Genomic DNA, 11,662 nt, shown 5'->3' with positions numbered 1-11,662 from the left:
CACAATACCACAGGCCTGTTTGCCTTCTTCAAAAACCAACGTGAATGTCCCTTATTCAACATCTTAACGAAAAGTGGCTGAAGCTATATGAGCGTAGAGCCAAATTTAACAAATGGGATGTCAGCATGTGTTTGGCTAACGTATTTTTCTACTTCGAGAGCACTGCCAAGCAATGGTATGAGAACAACCAGGAGAAGTTCACAGGCTAGGAAGTATTCCTGGTGGAACTGCGCAAGTATTTCAGCGACACACAACTACGGAAGTGCAAGGCTGAAGATCAATTAAAGTGCAGGGCACAGCGTCCAGGAGAAAAGACAGCATCCTACATTCAAAACGTCTTGGAGTTATGTAAAATAATGGATCCTCGAATGAAGGAGGAAGATAGATTGAAGCGTGTTGCTGACGAAGGACGTTTCGACAGCAGACGACTTCATAAAATGGTGTCAGTATATCGAGACAATACATTAAAATAAGAATCACAGGCAGGAAGATTGAACGGCTTTCAAACGTCTTATCGATGTGTGTGATGGAGGAAGAAACTGATTTCACAAGTGTCCTTCGTCAGATAGTGAGAGAGGAAGTTTAAAAGGAATAGCTCGTTGCTATGCTAGATGAGATGAGATATTGTGGACGGGAAGATGCGCATCCGAGTGTGTGGAGACTGTGTGCTGGATGAAGTGATCATTCCTGAGGTCATCAGTGCCCTGGAAATTAGAAATACTTAAACCTAACTAACCTAAGGACATCACACATATCCATGCCCGAGGCAGGATTCGAACCTGCGACCGCAGCGGTCGCGCGTTTCCAGACTAAAGCGCCTAGACCGCTCGGCCACTTCAGCTGGCGGCACTTGGGTTGCACGGCGAGCAAAAAATCCGAGACGCTTCAAGAGGTCATAAGGGAGGAAGTGGAACAGACATTGAACCCAATCTCTCGTCCTTCATTTCCGTTTAAAACGGTAAAAAAAAGTCTAGACTCAGGCGAGGTTACGTTCCTACTATGCCGCATGAGGAACCTGATTGGGCACCAAGGAAGACATGTCTTGAGGACCCAGGAAAACCAACCAGTATCTTTCCACTGCGGACGACCGGTACATGTGGTGCGCTATTTTAGAGAAAAGCTTCGGATATTTGATGACGCCCACGCCAGAAGACAGCAGACAGATCTTAGCAGACGCCAACTCCGGGACGACGAAGATGAACAAGAAGATGTGGGTGCAGGACGACGTAGGCCAGCATCGCCGCAAGCTAGCCGCTGGAGAGGACGCTCCCCAACACGTCGATCAAGGTCTCCATCACCGTTTAGAAGCTCCAGCCGATCACCTAGCCGCCGAAGCCCGGAAAACTAATGGGTGCGACCTTCCTTGTAGGTGAGGCCGCCGAAGAGCAAAATCCTCCGCCGTCGATCACTACAGAAATCATAGGAAACTAAGTCGATATCCCCATTGACAGCCGAACAGCCCAAGCTCTTGTGGACTCTGGAGCATCATATTCAGTCATTTTGGAGAAGTACCGTCGACAGTTGCAGAAAATCGTATTCGTCGACAGCAAAACTTCTCTGCTGAAGGTGGCTAATGGGAAATATGTAAAACCTACAGGAGGATGTGTCATTCCTGCGGGTATAAGTGGCCATACACAGCCCTTAGAAGTCATCGTGTTACAAGAGTTTAGTCATTACATCAGTCTCGGATGGGACTTTTTGAAAGCTTCTCAAGCAGTTACAGATTATGGTCGCTCGAAGACTATGCTATATGAGATGAGATATTGTGGACGGGAAGATGCGCATCCAAGTGTATGGAGACTATGTGTGCTGGAAGAAGTGATCATTCCTGCAGTCAGCGCTACTGACCATTGAAATTGCTACACCACGAAGATCACGTGCTAAAGACGCTAGATTTAACTGACAGGAAGACGATGCTGTGATATGCAAATGATTAGCTTTTCTGAGCATTCACACAAGGTTGGCGCCGGTGACGACACCTAGAAAGTGCTGACATGAGGAAAGTTTCCAACCGATTTCTTATACACAAACAGCAGTTGATCGGCGTTTCCTGGTGAAACGTTGTTGTGATGCCTCGTCTAAGGAGGAGAAATGCATACCATAACGTTTCCGACTTTGATAAAGGTCGGATTGTAGCCTATCGCGATTGCGGTTTATCGTATCGCGACATTGCTGCTCACGTTAGTCGAGATCCAGTGACTGTTAGCAGAATATGGAATCGTGGGTTCAGGAGGGTAATACGGAACGCCGTGCTGGATCCCAACACCCTCGTATCACTAGCAGTCGAGATGACAGGCATCTTATCCGCATGGCTCTAACGGATCGTGCAGCCACGTCTCGACCCCTGAGTCAACAGATGGGGACGTTTGCAACACAACAACCATCTGCACGAACAGTTCGACGACGTTTGCAGCAGCATGGACCATCAGTTCGGAGAGCATGGCTGCGGTTACCCTTGACGCAGCATCACAAGACAGGAGCGCCTGCGATGGTGTACTCAACGACGAGCCTGGGTGCACGAATAGCAAAACATCATTTTTTCGGATGAATCCAAATTATGTTTACAGCATCATGATGGTCGCATCCGTGTTTGGCGAAATCGCGGTGAACGCACATTGGAATCGTGTATTCATCATCGCCATACTGGCGTATCACCCGGCGTGATGGTATGGGGTGCCATTGATTACACGTCTCGGTCACCTCTTGTTCGCACTGACGGCACTTTGAACAGTGGACGTTACATTTCAGATGTGTTACTACCCGTGGTTCTACCCTTCATTCGATCCCTGCGAAACCCTACATTTCAGCAGGATAATGCACGACCGCATGTTGCAGGTCCTGTAGGGCCTTTCTGGATACAGAAAATGTTCGCCTGCTGCCCTGGCGAACACATTCTCCAGATCTCTCACCAATTGAAAACGTCTGGTTAATGGTGGCCGAGCAACTGGCTCGTCACAATACACCAGTCACTACTCTCGATGAACTGTGGTATCGTGTGGTTATTACGGCCAGAGGTGGTTGTCCTGAGTACTGATTTCTCAGGATCTATGCACCCAAATTGCGTGAAAATGTCAGTTCTAGTATAATATATTTGTCCAATGAATACCCGTTTATTATCTGCATTTCTTCTTGGTGTAGCAATTTTAATGGCCAGTAGTGTAGCTGTCCCGTGTCATGCCATGCATCAACCCATTGATCTTGTAGTGGAATGTAAAAGAAGCATTTGTTGTTGTGGTCTTCAGTCCTGAGTCTGGTTTGACGCAGCTCTCCATGCTACTCTATCCTGTGCAAGCTTCTTCATCTCCCAATACGTACTGCAGCTTACATCCTTCTGAATCTGTTTAGTGTATTCATCGCTTGGTCTCCCTCTACGATTTTTACCTTCCACGCTGCCCTCCAATACTAATTTGGTGATCCCTTGATGCCTCAGAACATGTACCAACCGATCCCTTGTTCTAGTCAAGTTGCGCCACAAATACCTATTCTCCCCAATGCTATTAATTACCTCCTCATTAGTTATGTGATCTACCCATCTAATCTTCAGCATTCTTCAGTAGCACCACATTTCAAAAGCTTCTATTCTCTTCTTGTCCAAACTATTTATCGTCCATGTTTCACTTCCATACGTGGCTACACTCCATACAAATACTTTCAGAAACGGCTTCCTGATACTTAAATCTATACTCGATGTTAACAAATTCCTCTTCCTCACAAACGCTTTCCTTGCCATTGTCAGTCTACATTTTATATCCTCTCTACATCGACCATCGTCAGTTATTTTGCTCCCCAAATAGCAAAACTCCTTTACTACTTTAAGTGTCTCATTTCCTAATCTAATTCCCTCAGCATCACCCGACTTAATTCGACCACATTCCATTATCCTCGTTTTGCTTTTGTTGATGAACATTTTATATCCTTCTTTCAAGACACTGTCCATTCCGTTCAACTGCTCTTCCAAGCCCTTTCTGTCTCTGACAGAATTACAATGTCATCGGCGAACCTCAAAGTTTCTATTTCCTCTCCATGGATTTTAATACCTACTCCGAATTTTTCTTTTGTTTCCTTTACTGCTTACTCAATATACAGATTGAATAACATCGGGGAGAGGCTACAACCTTGTCTCACTCACTTCCCAACCACGGCTTCCCTTTTATGTCCCTCGACTCTTATAACTGCCATTTGGTTTCTGTACACATTGTAAATAGCCTTACGCTCTCTGTATTTTACCCCTGCCACCTTAAGAATTTGAAAGAGAGTATTCCAGTTAACATTGTCAAAAGCTTTCTCTAAGTCTACAAATGCTAGAAACGTAGGTTTGCTTTTTGTTAATCTTTCCTCTAAGATAAGTCGTAGGGTTAGTATTGCCTCACGTATTCCAACATTTCAATGAAATCCAAACTGATATTCCCCGAGGTCCGCTTCTACCAGTTTTTCCATTCGTCTGTAAAGAATTCGCGTTAGTATTTTGCAGCTGTGACGTATTACACTGATAGTTCGGTAATTTTCACATCTGTCAACACCTGCTTTCTTTGGGATTGGAATTATTATATTCTTCTTGAAGTCTGAGGGTATTTCGCCTGTCTCATACATCTTGCTCACCAGATGGTAGAGTTTTGTCATGACTGCTTCTCCCAAGGCTGACAGTAGTTCTAATGGAATGTTGTCTACTCCCGGGGCCTTGTTTCGACTCAGGTCTTTCAGTGCTCTGTCAAACTCTTCACGCAGTATCTCATCTCCCATTTCGTCTTCATCTACATCCTCTTCCATTTCCATAATATTGTCCTCAAGTACATCGCCCTTGTATAAACCCTCTATATACTCCTTCCACCTTTCCGCCTTCCCTTCTTTGGTTCGAACTGGGTTTCCATCTGAGCTGTTGATATTCATACAAGTGGTTCTCTTCTCTCCAAAGGTCTCTTTAATTTTCCTGTAGGCAGTATCTATCTTACCCCTAGTGAGATAAGCTTCTACATCCTTACATTTGTCCTCTAGCCATCCCTGCTTAGCCATTTTGCACTTCCTGTCGATGTCATTTTTGAGACGTTTGTATTCCTTTTTGCCTGCTTCATTTACTGCATTTTTACATTTTCTCCTTTCATCAATTAAATTCAATAATTATTCTGTTACCCAAGGATTTCTATTAGCCCTCGTCTTTTTACCTACTTGATCCTCTGCTGCCTTCACTACTTCATCTCTCAGAGCTACCCATTCTTCTACTACTGTATTTCTTTCCCCCATTCCTGTCAATTGTTCCCTTATGCTCTCCCTGAAACTCTGTACAACCTCTGGTTTAGTCAGTTTATCTAGGTCCCATCTCCTTAAATCCCAACTTTTAGCAGTTTCTTCAGTTTTAATCTACAGGTCATAACCAATAGATTGTGGTCAGAGTTCACATCTGCCCCTGGAAATGTCTTACAATTTAAAATCTGGTTCCTAAATATGTCTTACCATTATATAATCTGTCTGAAACCTGTCAGTATCTCCAGGCTTCTTGCATGTTTACAACCTCCTTTTATGATTCTTGAACCAAGTGTTAGCTATGATTAAGTTGTGCTTTGTGTAAAATTCTACCATGTGGATTCCTCTTTCATTTCTTCCCCCCAATCCATATTCACCTACTACCTTTCCTTCTCTTCCTTTTCCTACTATCGAATTCCAGTCACCCATGACTATTAAATTTTCGTCTCCTTTCACTATCTGAATAATTTCTTTTATCTCATCTTACATTTCTTCAATTTCTTCATCTGCAGAGCTAGTTGGCATGTAGACTTGTACTACTGTCGTAGGCGTGGGCTTCGTGTCTATCTTGGCCACAATAATGCGTTCACTATATTGTTTGTAGTAGCTTACCCGAACTCCTATTTTTTTATTCATTATTAAACCTAATCCTGCATTACCCCTATTTGATTATGTATTTATAACCCCGTATTCACCTGACCAAAATTCTTGTTCCCCCTGCCACCGAACTTCGGTAATTCGCACTATATCTATCTTTAACCTATCCATTTCCCTTTCTGAATTTTCTAACCTACCTGCCCGATTAATGGATCTGACATTCCACGCTCCGATCCGTAGAATGTCAGTTTTCTTTCTTCTGATAACGACGTCCTCCTGAGTAGTCCCCGCCCGGAGATCCGAATGGGGGAATATTTTACCTCCGGAATATTTTACCTCCGGAATATTTTACCTCCGGAATATTTTACTCAAGAGGACGCCATCGTCATTTATCCATACAGTAAAGCTGCATGCCCTCGGGAAAAATTAAGGCTGTAGTTTCCCCTTGCTTTCAGCCGTTTGCAGTACCAGCACGGCAAGGCCGTTTTGGTTAGTGTTACAAGGCCAGATCAGTCAATCATCCAGACTGTTGCCCCTGCAACTACTGAAAAGGTTGATGCCCCTCTTCAGGAACCGTACGTTTGTCTGGCCTCTCAACAGATACCCCTCCGTTGTGGTTGCACCTACGGTACGGCTATCTGTATCGCAGAGGTACGCAACCCTCCCAACCATCGGCAAAGTCTATGGTTCATGGGGGGAAAAGAAGCATACCACTGAAGAATAAGTTGGTCATCCCAGCGTCTGTCGTCTCGTTTTAGAACGGATTCGTTGAATTGTGGATAGTTAACTGTCGCCCAAAACCGTTGATCCTTCCAAGACTCATGTGCGTAGCGAACGCTGAGATGTTAATTGCAGAACGGCTGAGCGCCATAGAAACCTCCCATGCCGAGTCTGTGGGCGAAATTAACGCTTCCACTACGAGACAAAATGTTCTAGCTCATCTATCACCAGGTCTCGCTGAAGAACAACAGAAGAAGCTACTTGACATTCTTCAAGAGTTCTCTGAATGCTTCAATCCACTGGTAAAGAGAAAATTAGACAAATCGACGGTGAACCAACATATTAGCACTGGAGACCACCAACCAATAAGCCAGAGAGCATATCGTGTGTCAGCAACGGAACGTGGAATAATTCGCGACGAGGTAGAGAAAATGATGAATAATGACATCATTCAGCCTTCGCAGAGCCCATGGTCGTCACCAGTGGTTCTCGTCAGGAAGAAGGATGGCAGTTGGCGCTTTTGTACTGATTACAGGAAGCTTAACAAGATAACTGAAAAGGACGTTTACCCTCTTCCACCAGTTGACGACACACTAGATTGTCTGAAGGGGGCTAAGTTTTTCTCAACCATGGACATGTACACGGGATACTGGCAAATCGAAATAGGTGGGGCTGATCGTGAGAAAGCTGCACTCATCATCCTTGAAGGCTTGTATGAGTTTAAGGTAATGCCGTTTGGTTTGTGTAATGCACCAACTACTTTTTAACGAATGATGGATAATCTTCTAAGGCACCTGAAGTGGACGATGTGTCTTTGTCATTTACATGACATTACAGTGTTCTCAGAGACATTTGATGAATACACAAAAAGACTGAGGGCCGTTCTTAAGTGTCTCCAATATGCCGGACTGAAACTTAATTCAAGAAAGTGTCTCTTTGGAGCAAAAGAAATCAAAGTACTGGGGCACCTTGTGTCAAACGAAGGTGCGCGGTCAAATCCAAAAAAAGTGAGAGCTATAACGGAATTTCCTATTCCTAAAAGTATTAGAGATGTGAAAAGCTTCCTCGGATTGTGTTATTATTACTGTCGTTTTATCAAAGACTTTTGTATCAAAGCCTGGCCACTTCAAGAGTTGTTAAAATCCGATGCTAAATTTGTCTGGGGTGGTGCTCAACAAGATTCTTTCGATGCGCTGCGAAAAGCTCTGACGACTGGCCCTATACATGGTCTGTATGATGAGAGAGCACTTACAGAAGTACACACAGATGCCAGTGGGTATGGGATCGGTGCTGTTCTGGTGCAGATTTCGGATGGAAAAGGGAAGTTTATAGCCTATGCTTCTAGGACACTTACAAAAGCCGAGAGAAACTACCCAACTACAGAAAGAGAATGTCTTGTTGTGATCTAGGCCATGTGCCAATTTCGACAGTATCTCTATGGAAGGCCATTCACAGTTGTTACAGACCATCATTTACTTTGTTGGTTGACAGGTCATAAGGATCCAACAGGACGACTCGCCAGGTGGGCACTACGTCTTCAACAGTATGACATTACCAAGGTGTACAAAAGTGGAAGAAAACACCAAGATGCCCACTGTCTCTCAAGAAATCCTGTGCTAGACCATCAAGACTATTATGAAGATAGTGACTGTCTCTGTGCACTCCAGGATGTCTCTGGTGAGCAGAAGAAGGACGCCAAGATATCTCAAATTATGCTTGCCTTAAATCGGTCAGAGGATGTGAAAGGACAATTTAAGGTAGTTAATGGGCTACTTATGAAGTTAAACTTTGTTCCGTTTGCAAAGAGGTACAGTGATTCGTAAACACATGCACTTAGATGTTCTAAAGAAATTCCATGACACACCTGAGGTTGGACATTTAGGATATATTAAGACATTCGATAGGATCCGTAAGAGATTTTTCTGGCCAGGTTTATTTAGGAGTGTTTGTCACTATGTGTCGCAATATCGAGAGTCTAAGAGGAGAAAGGCAGTTCCTCAGAAACCACATGGCAGATTCATACCAATTCCACCAGCCGATACCCCTTTCCAGCGTGTTGGGATTGACCTCCTCGGATGATTTCCAACGTCTGCAAGTGGCAATAGATGGATTATTGTTTGCACTGATTATCTGACGCGCTTTGCCAATACAAAAGCCGTTAAAACAGCCGAAGCATTAGAGGTAGCCAAATTCATCGTAGAAGACATTGTATTAAAACACGGTGCCCCACGGTCGTTAATTACGGATCGAGGGAAAGTTTTCAATCGAATCTTGTGACAGAGATAAACCGTCGATTCAACATTACTCATCACACGACGACTGCCAACCATCCACAAACTAACGGGGTTATTGAACGCCTTAATAAGACGTTGGCCGACGTGCTATCAATGTTCATCAACGTTGAGCAGAGCAACTGGAATGAGGTCCTAACTTTCGTGACGTTTGCCTACAACACCGCCAAACAAGACACCACAGGATTCACCTCATTTTCCCTGGTACATAGGTGTGAGGCGACTACGACGATGGACTCTGTGTTTCCGTTGCATTCTGATGACGTGGACGACGACTACATCGGCCAGGTGTTAACCAGAGCTGAGGAAGCACGGCAGTTAGCTCGACTCCGCACGCTGCAGGCTCAAGAAAACGATCACCGAAGGTATGAAGCGAGCCACCGCCCTGTTGTCTACCAGTCTGGTGACCTCGTCTGGATCTTCTTTCCTGTTCGGAAGGTTGGTCTCTCTGAAAAGCTCCTCAGGTGCTACTTTGGACCTTATAGGGTTGTAAGTCAGTTGTCTGATGTTACTTATAAAGTTGAAGATTTCGAGCCCAACTCAAGACGACGAAAGGTCAGAGATACGGCCTACGACCTTCGAATGAAGCACTGCAAGGATTCTGCCACCCAGCGTAAATTCGAAGCTCCAGTGCCAGGCAACAAGCGGAAAGGTGATGAAGAGCGTAGCGGCAAAAGAAGTTCTAAGATCACCGCCACGGCGAGCATCATTCAGCGGGAGTCGGAGTATGCATGACCGATGACTCGTTCCCGGATTAGGAGCACGTAACACCGAGACCCTCTTCACTGAAGGAGGGAGCAATGTCACTCAGGAAGCTGAGTAGCACCGTAGTGTACTGGATATGTTATTAAACTGTTGCATGGAGTGTCGTGAGTTCAAAATTCGCGTGAACGGTGAAATTTTAATTTCTATGTTCGGTTGGAGTACATTCTAGAAGTATCCACAAATGTCAAGAATCACTGTACTGGAATGTTTTGTAGCTGTATATATACTGTATGTGTTCTGGCCGGAGGCAGTTCGCTCCACGCTCTTGTATGTGCAAGTGCTGAATAAACCTCCGTTAAGTGAAGTTAGTGTTCGTCATTCATCTACTTACACCTTCCTCTACGGGACAATACTGTTGAAACGTCTCCTTTGAACAATTATACATGACTGTGCTTATACTGACACACAATATTTTTTTTAGCGCAACGCAGTCTGACTTTCAGTAATCCCTACAAAAGAATGGCCCTGACTAACATTAACCTATACCTTTCACAAATCACTTACCCACAAATATCTTCGTTACTCAAGCTACTGCAATACAGCGAGCGCCACTACTGCCAGCTAAATAAAAGATTCAAACTACTGAAGGCACTAACCACTGATAGGGATAGTTAGCAAATGAAAGATTTTAATAGAGAACAAACAATGTATTTACCTTAATAGTCATAATACATATAGCAGTTCATGACGTCCAGTCTTACAAATTTCAAAACTCCGCCATCTCTCTCCCCACATCCACCACTACTGGCGGCTCACCTCCAACTGCGCAACGCTTGCGCGCTGTTCACATCCAGCTGCCCAACACTACAATGGCAGATATTCCAACAACAATGCAAACCAGCCACAGATTGCACACAGCACATACAGAGCGCTACGTGGCGTTACTAATACAAAAACTTAAACAGCCTACTTACACTGTTTAAACAATTATTTAGGCCTAGATGACAGAAGCATTTGGAATTACAATGAAATGAACACCCTTAGCTGCTTACAGGCGTTGACATATGTTAACGGGGACAGATGAAAATGTGTTCCCCGCCCGGGACTCGAACCCGGGATCTCCTGCTTACATGGCAGACGCTCTATCCATCTGAGCCACCGAGGACACAGAGGATGGCGCGACTCCAGGGATTTGTCTCTGACATGCCTCCCGCGAAACCCACATTCTCAACATATTGTCCCGCACTACATTCGTAGTGCCCCCGCCCATTATACTCATTACTCGCGGCGCGTTGCCGATTCCCGAGTTCGGACACTGTTTGTGCATTCGCACAGAAGAAGAAGATGGTCAAGTGGCCGGTGAGCGTTAACTATATATTTACTAAGATAGTATCTGTTCTTTCTGACATCTCCGACAGAACAGATACCATCTTAGTAAATATATAGAAGCATTTGGCCCAGTTTTCAAAGGTGGTATCAGCTAACATATGCGATTGACCACTTTTTAAATTACCATGATTTTCTATTAGCAATTGTAATCAATATTTAAATAAATATCTCGTAAAAACAGTAGTAAAAATGGTTCAAATGGCTCTGAGCGCTATGGGACTTAACATCTGAGGTCATCAGTCCCCTAGAACTTAGAACTACTTAAACCTAACTAACCTAAGGACATCACACACATCCAAGCCCGAGGCAGGATTCGAACCTGCGACCGTAGCGGTCTCGCGGTTCCAGACTGCAGCGCCAGAACCGCGCGGCCACTTCGGCCGGCAAAACAGTAGTATATTCATATAATAAACACACAAGTACGGCAAGATATGAGGTATTCATGCTGCATTCATTTGCTTCGTTATTGTAGCGAAAACGATGTTCTGACAGCTATTTGCATACTGAAGGAGATCTGAAAATGTAATAGATCTATAAATGAAACAGATACACATACATAGCTTTCAGGCGCCATAGCAGTATTTCAATCCTGTCATCTGAGATAATGTTCGATGAAAATGCATGAAGTATTTAAAAGTTGTTACTTTCAGAGGTTCATTGTGAAAATGTTCAGTTAGTGTAAAATAAAAACGTCTTTAGTTTTAAAGACATTGAAAGTATTG

At 44.2% G+C, this 11,662-nt stretch overlaps 1 non-coding gene across 1 annotated transcript; it reads right to left on the bottom strand.

Annotated features, from left to right (window-relative positions):
- Positions 1-10,642: 10,642 nt before the first annotated feature.
- On the bottom strand, positions 10,643-10,716 carry Trnat-ugu. Its single transcript has one exon. It is a non-coding gene; the product is annotated as a tRNA-Thr (tRNA).
- Between the last annotated feature and the right edge of the window lie 946 nt (positions 10,717-11,662).

Source organism: Schistocerca piceifrons, chromosome 5, assembly GCF_021461385.2.
Source record: "Schistocerca piceifrons isolate TAMUIC-IGC-003096 chromosome 5, iqSchPice1.1, whole genome shotgun sequence".
NCBI lineage: Eukaryota > Metazoa > Arthropoda > Insecta > Orthoptera > Acrididae > Schistocerca > Schistocerca piceifrons.
Note: the sequence above shows the minus strand (reverse complement) of the source record. Positions and strands in the feature narration are given on the sequence as shown.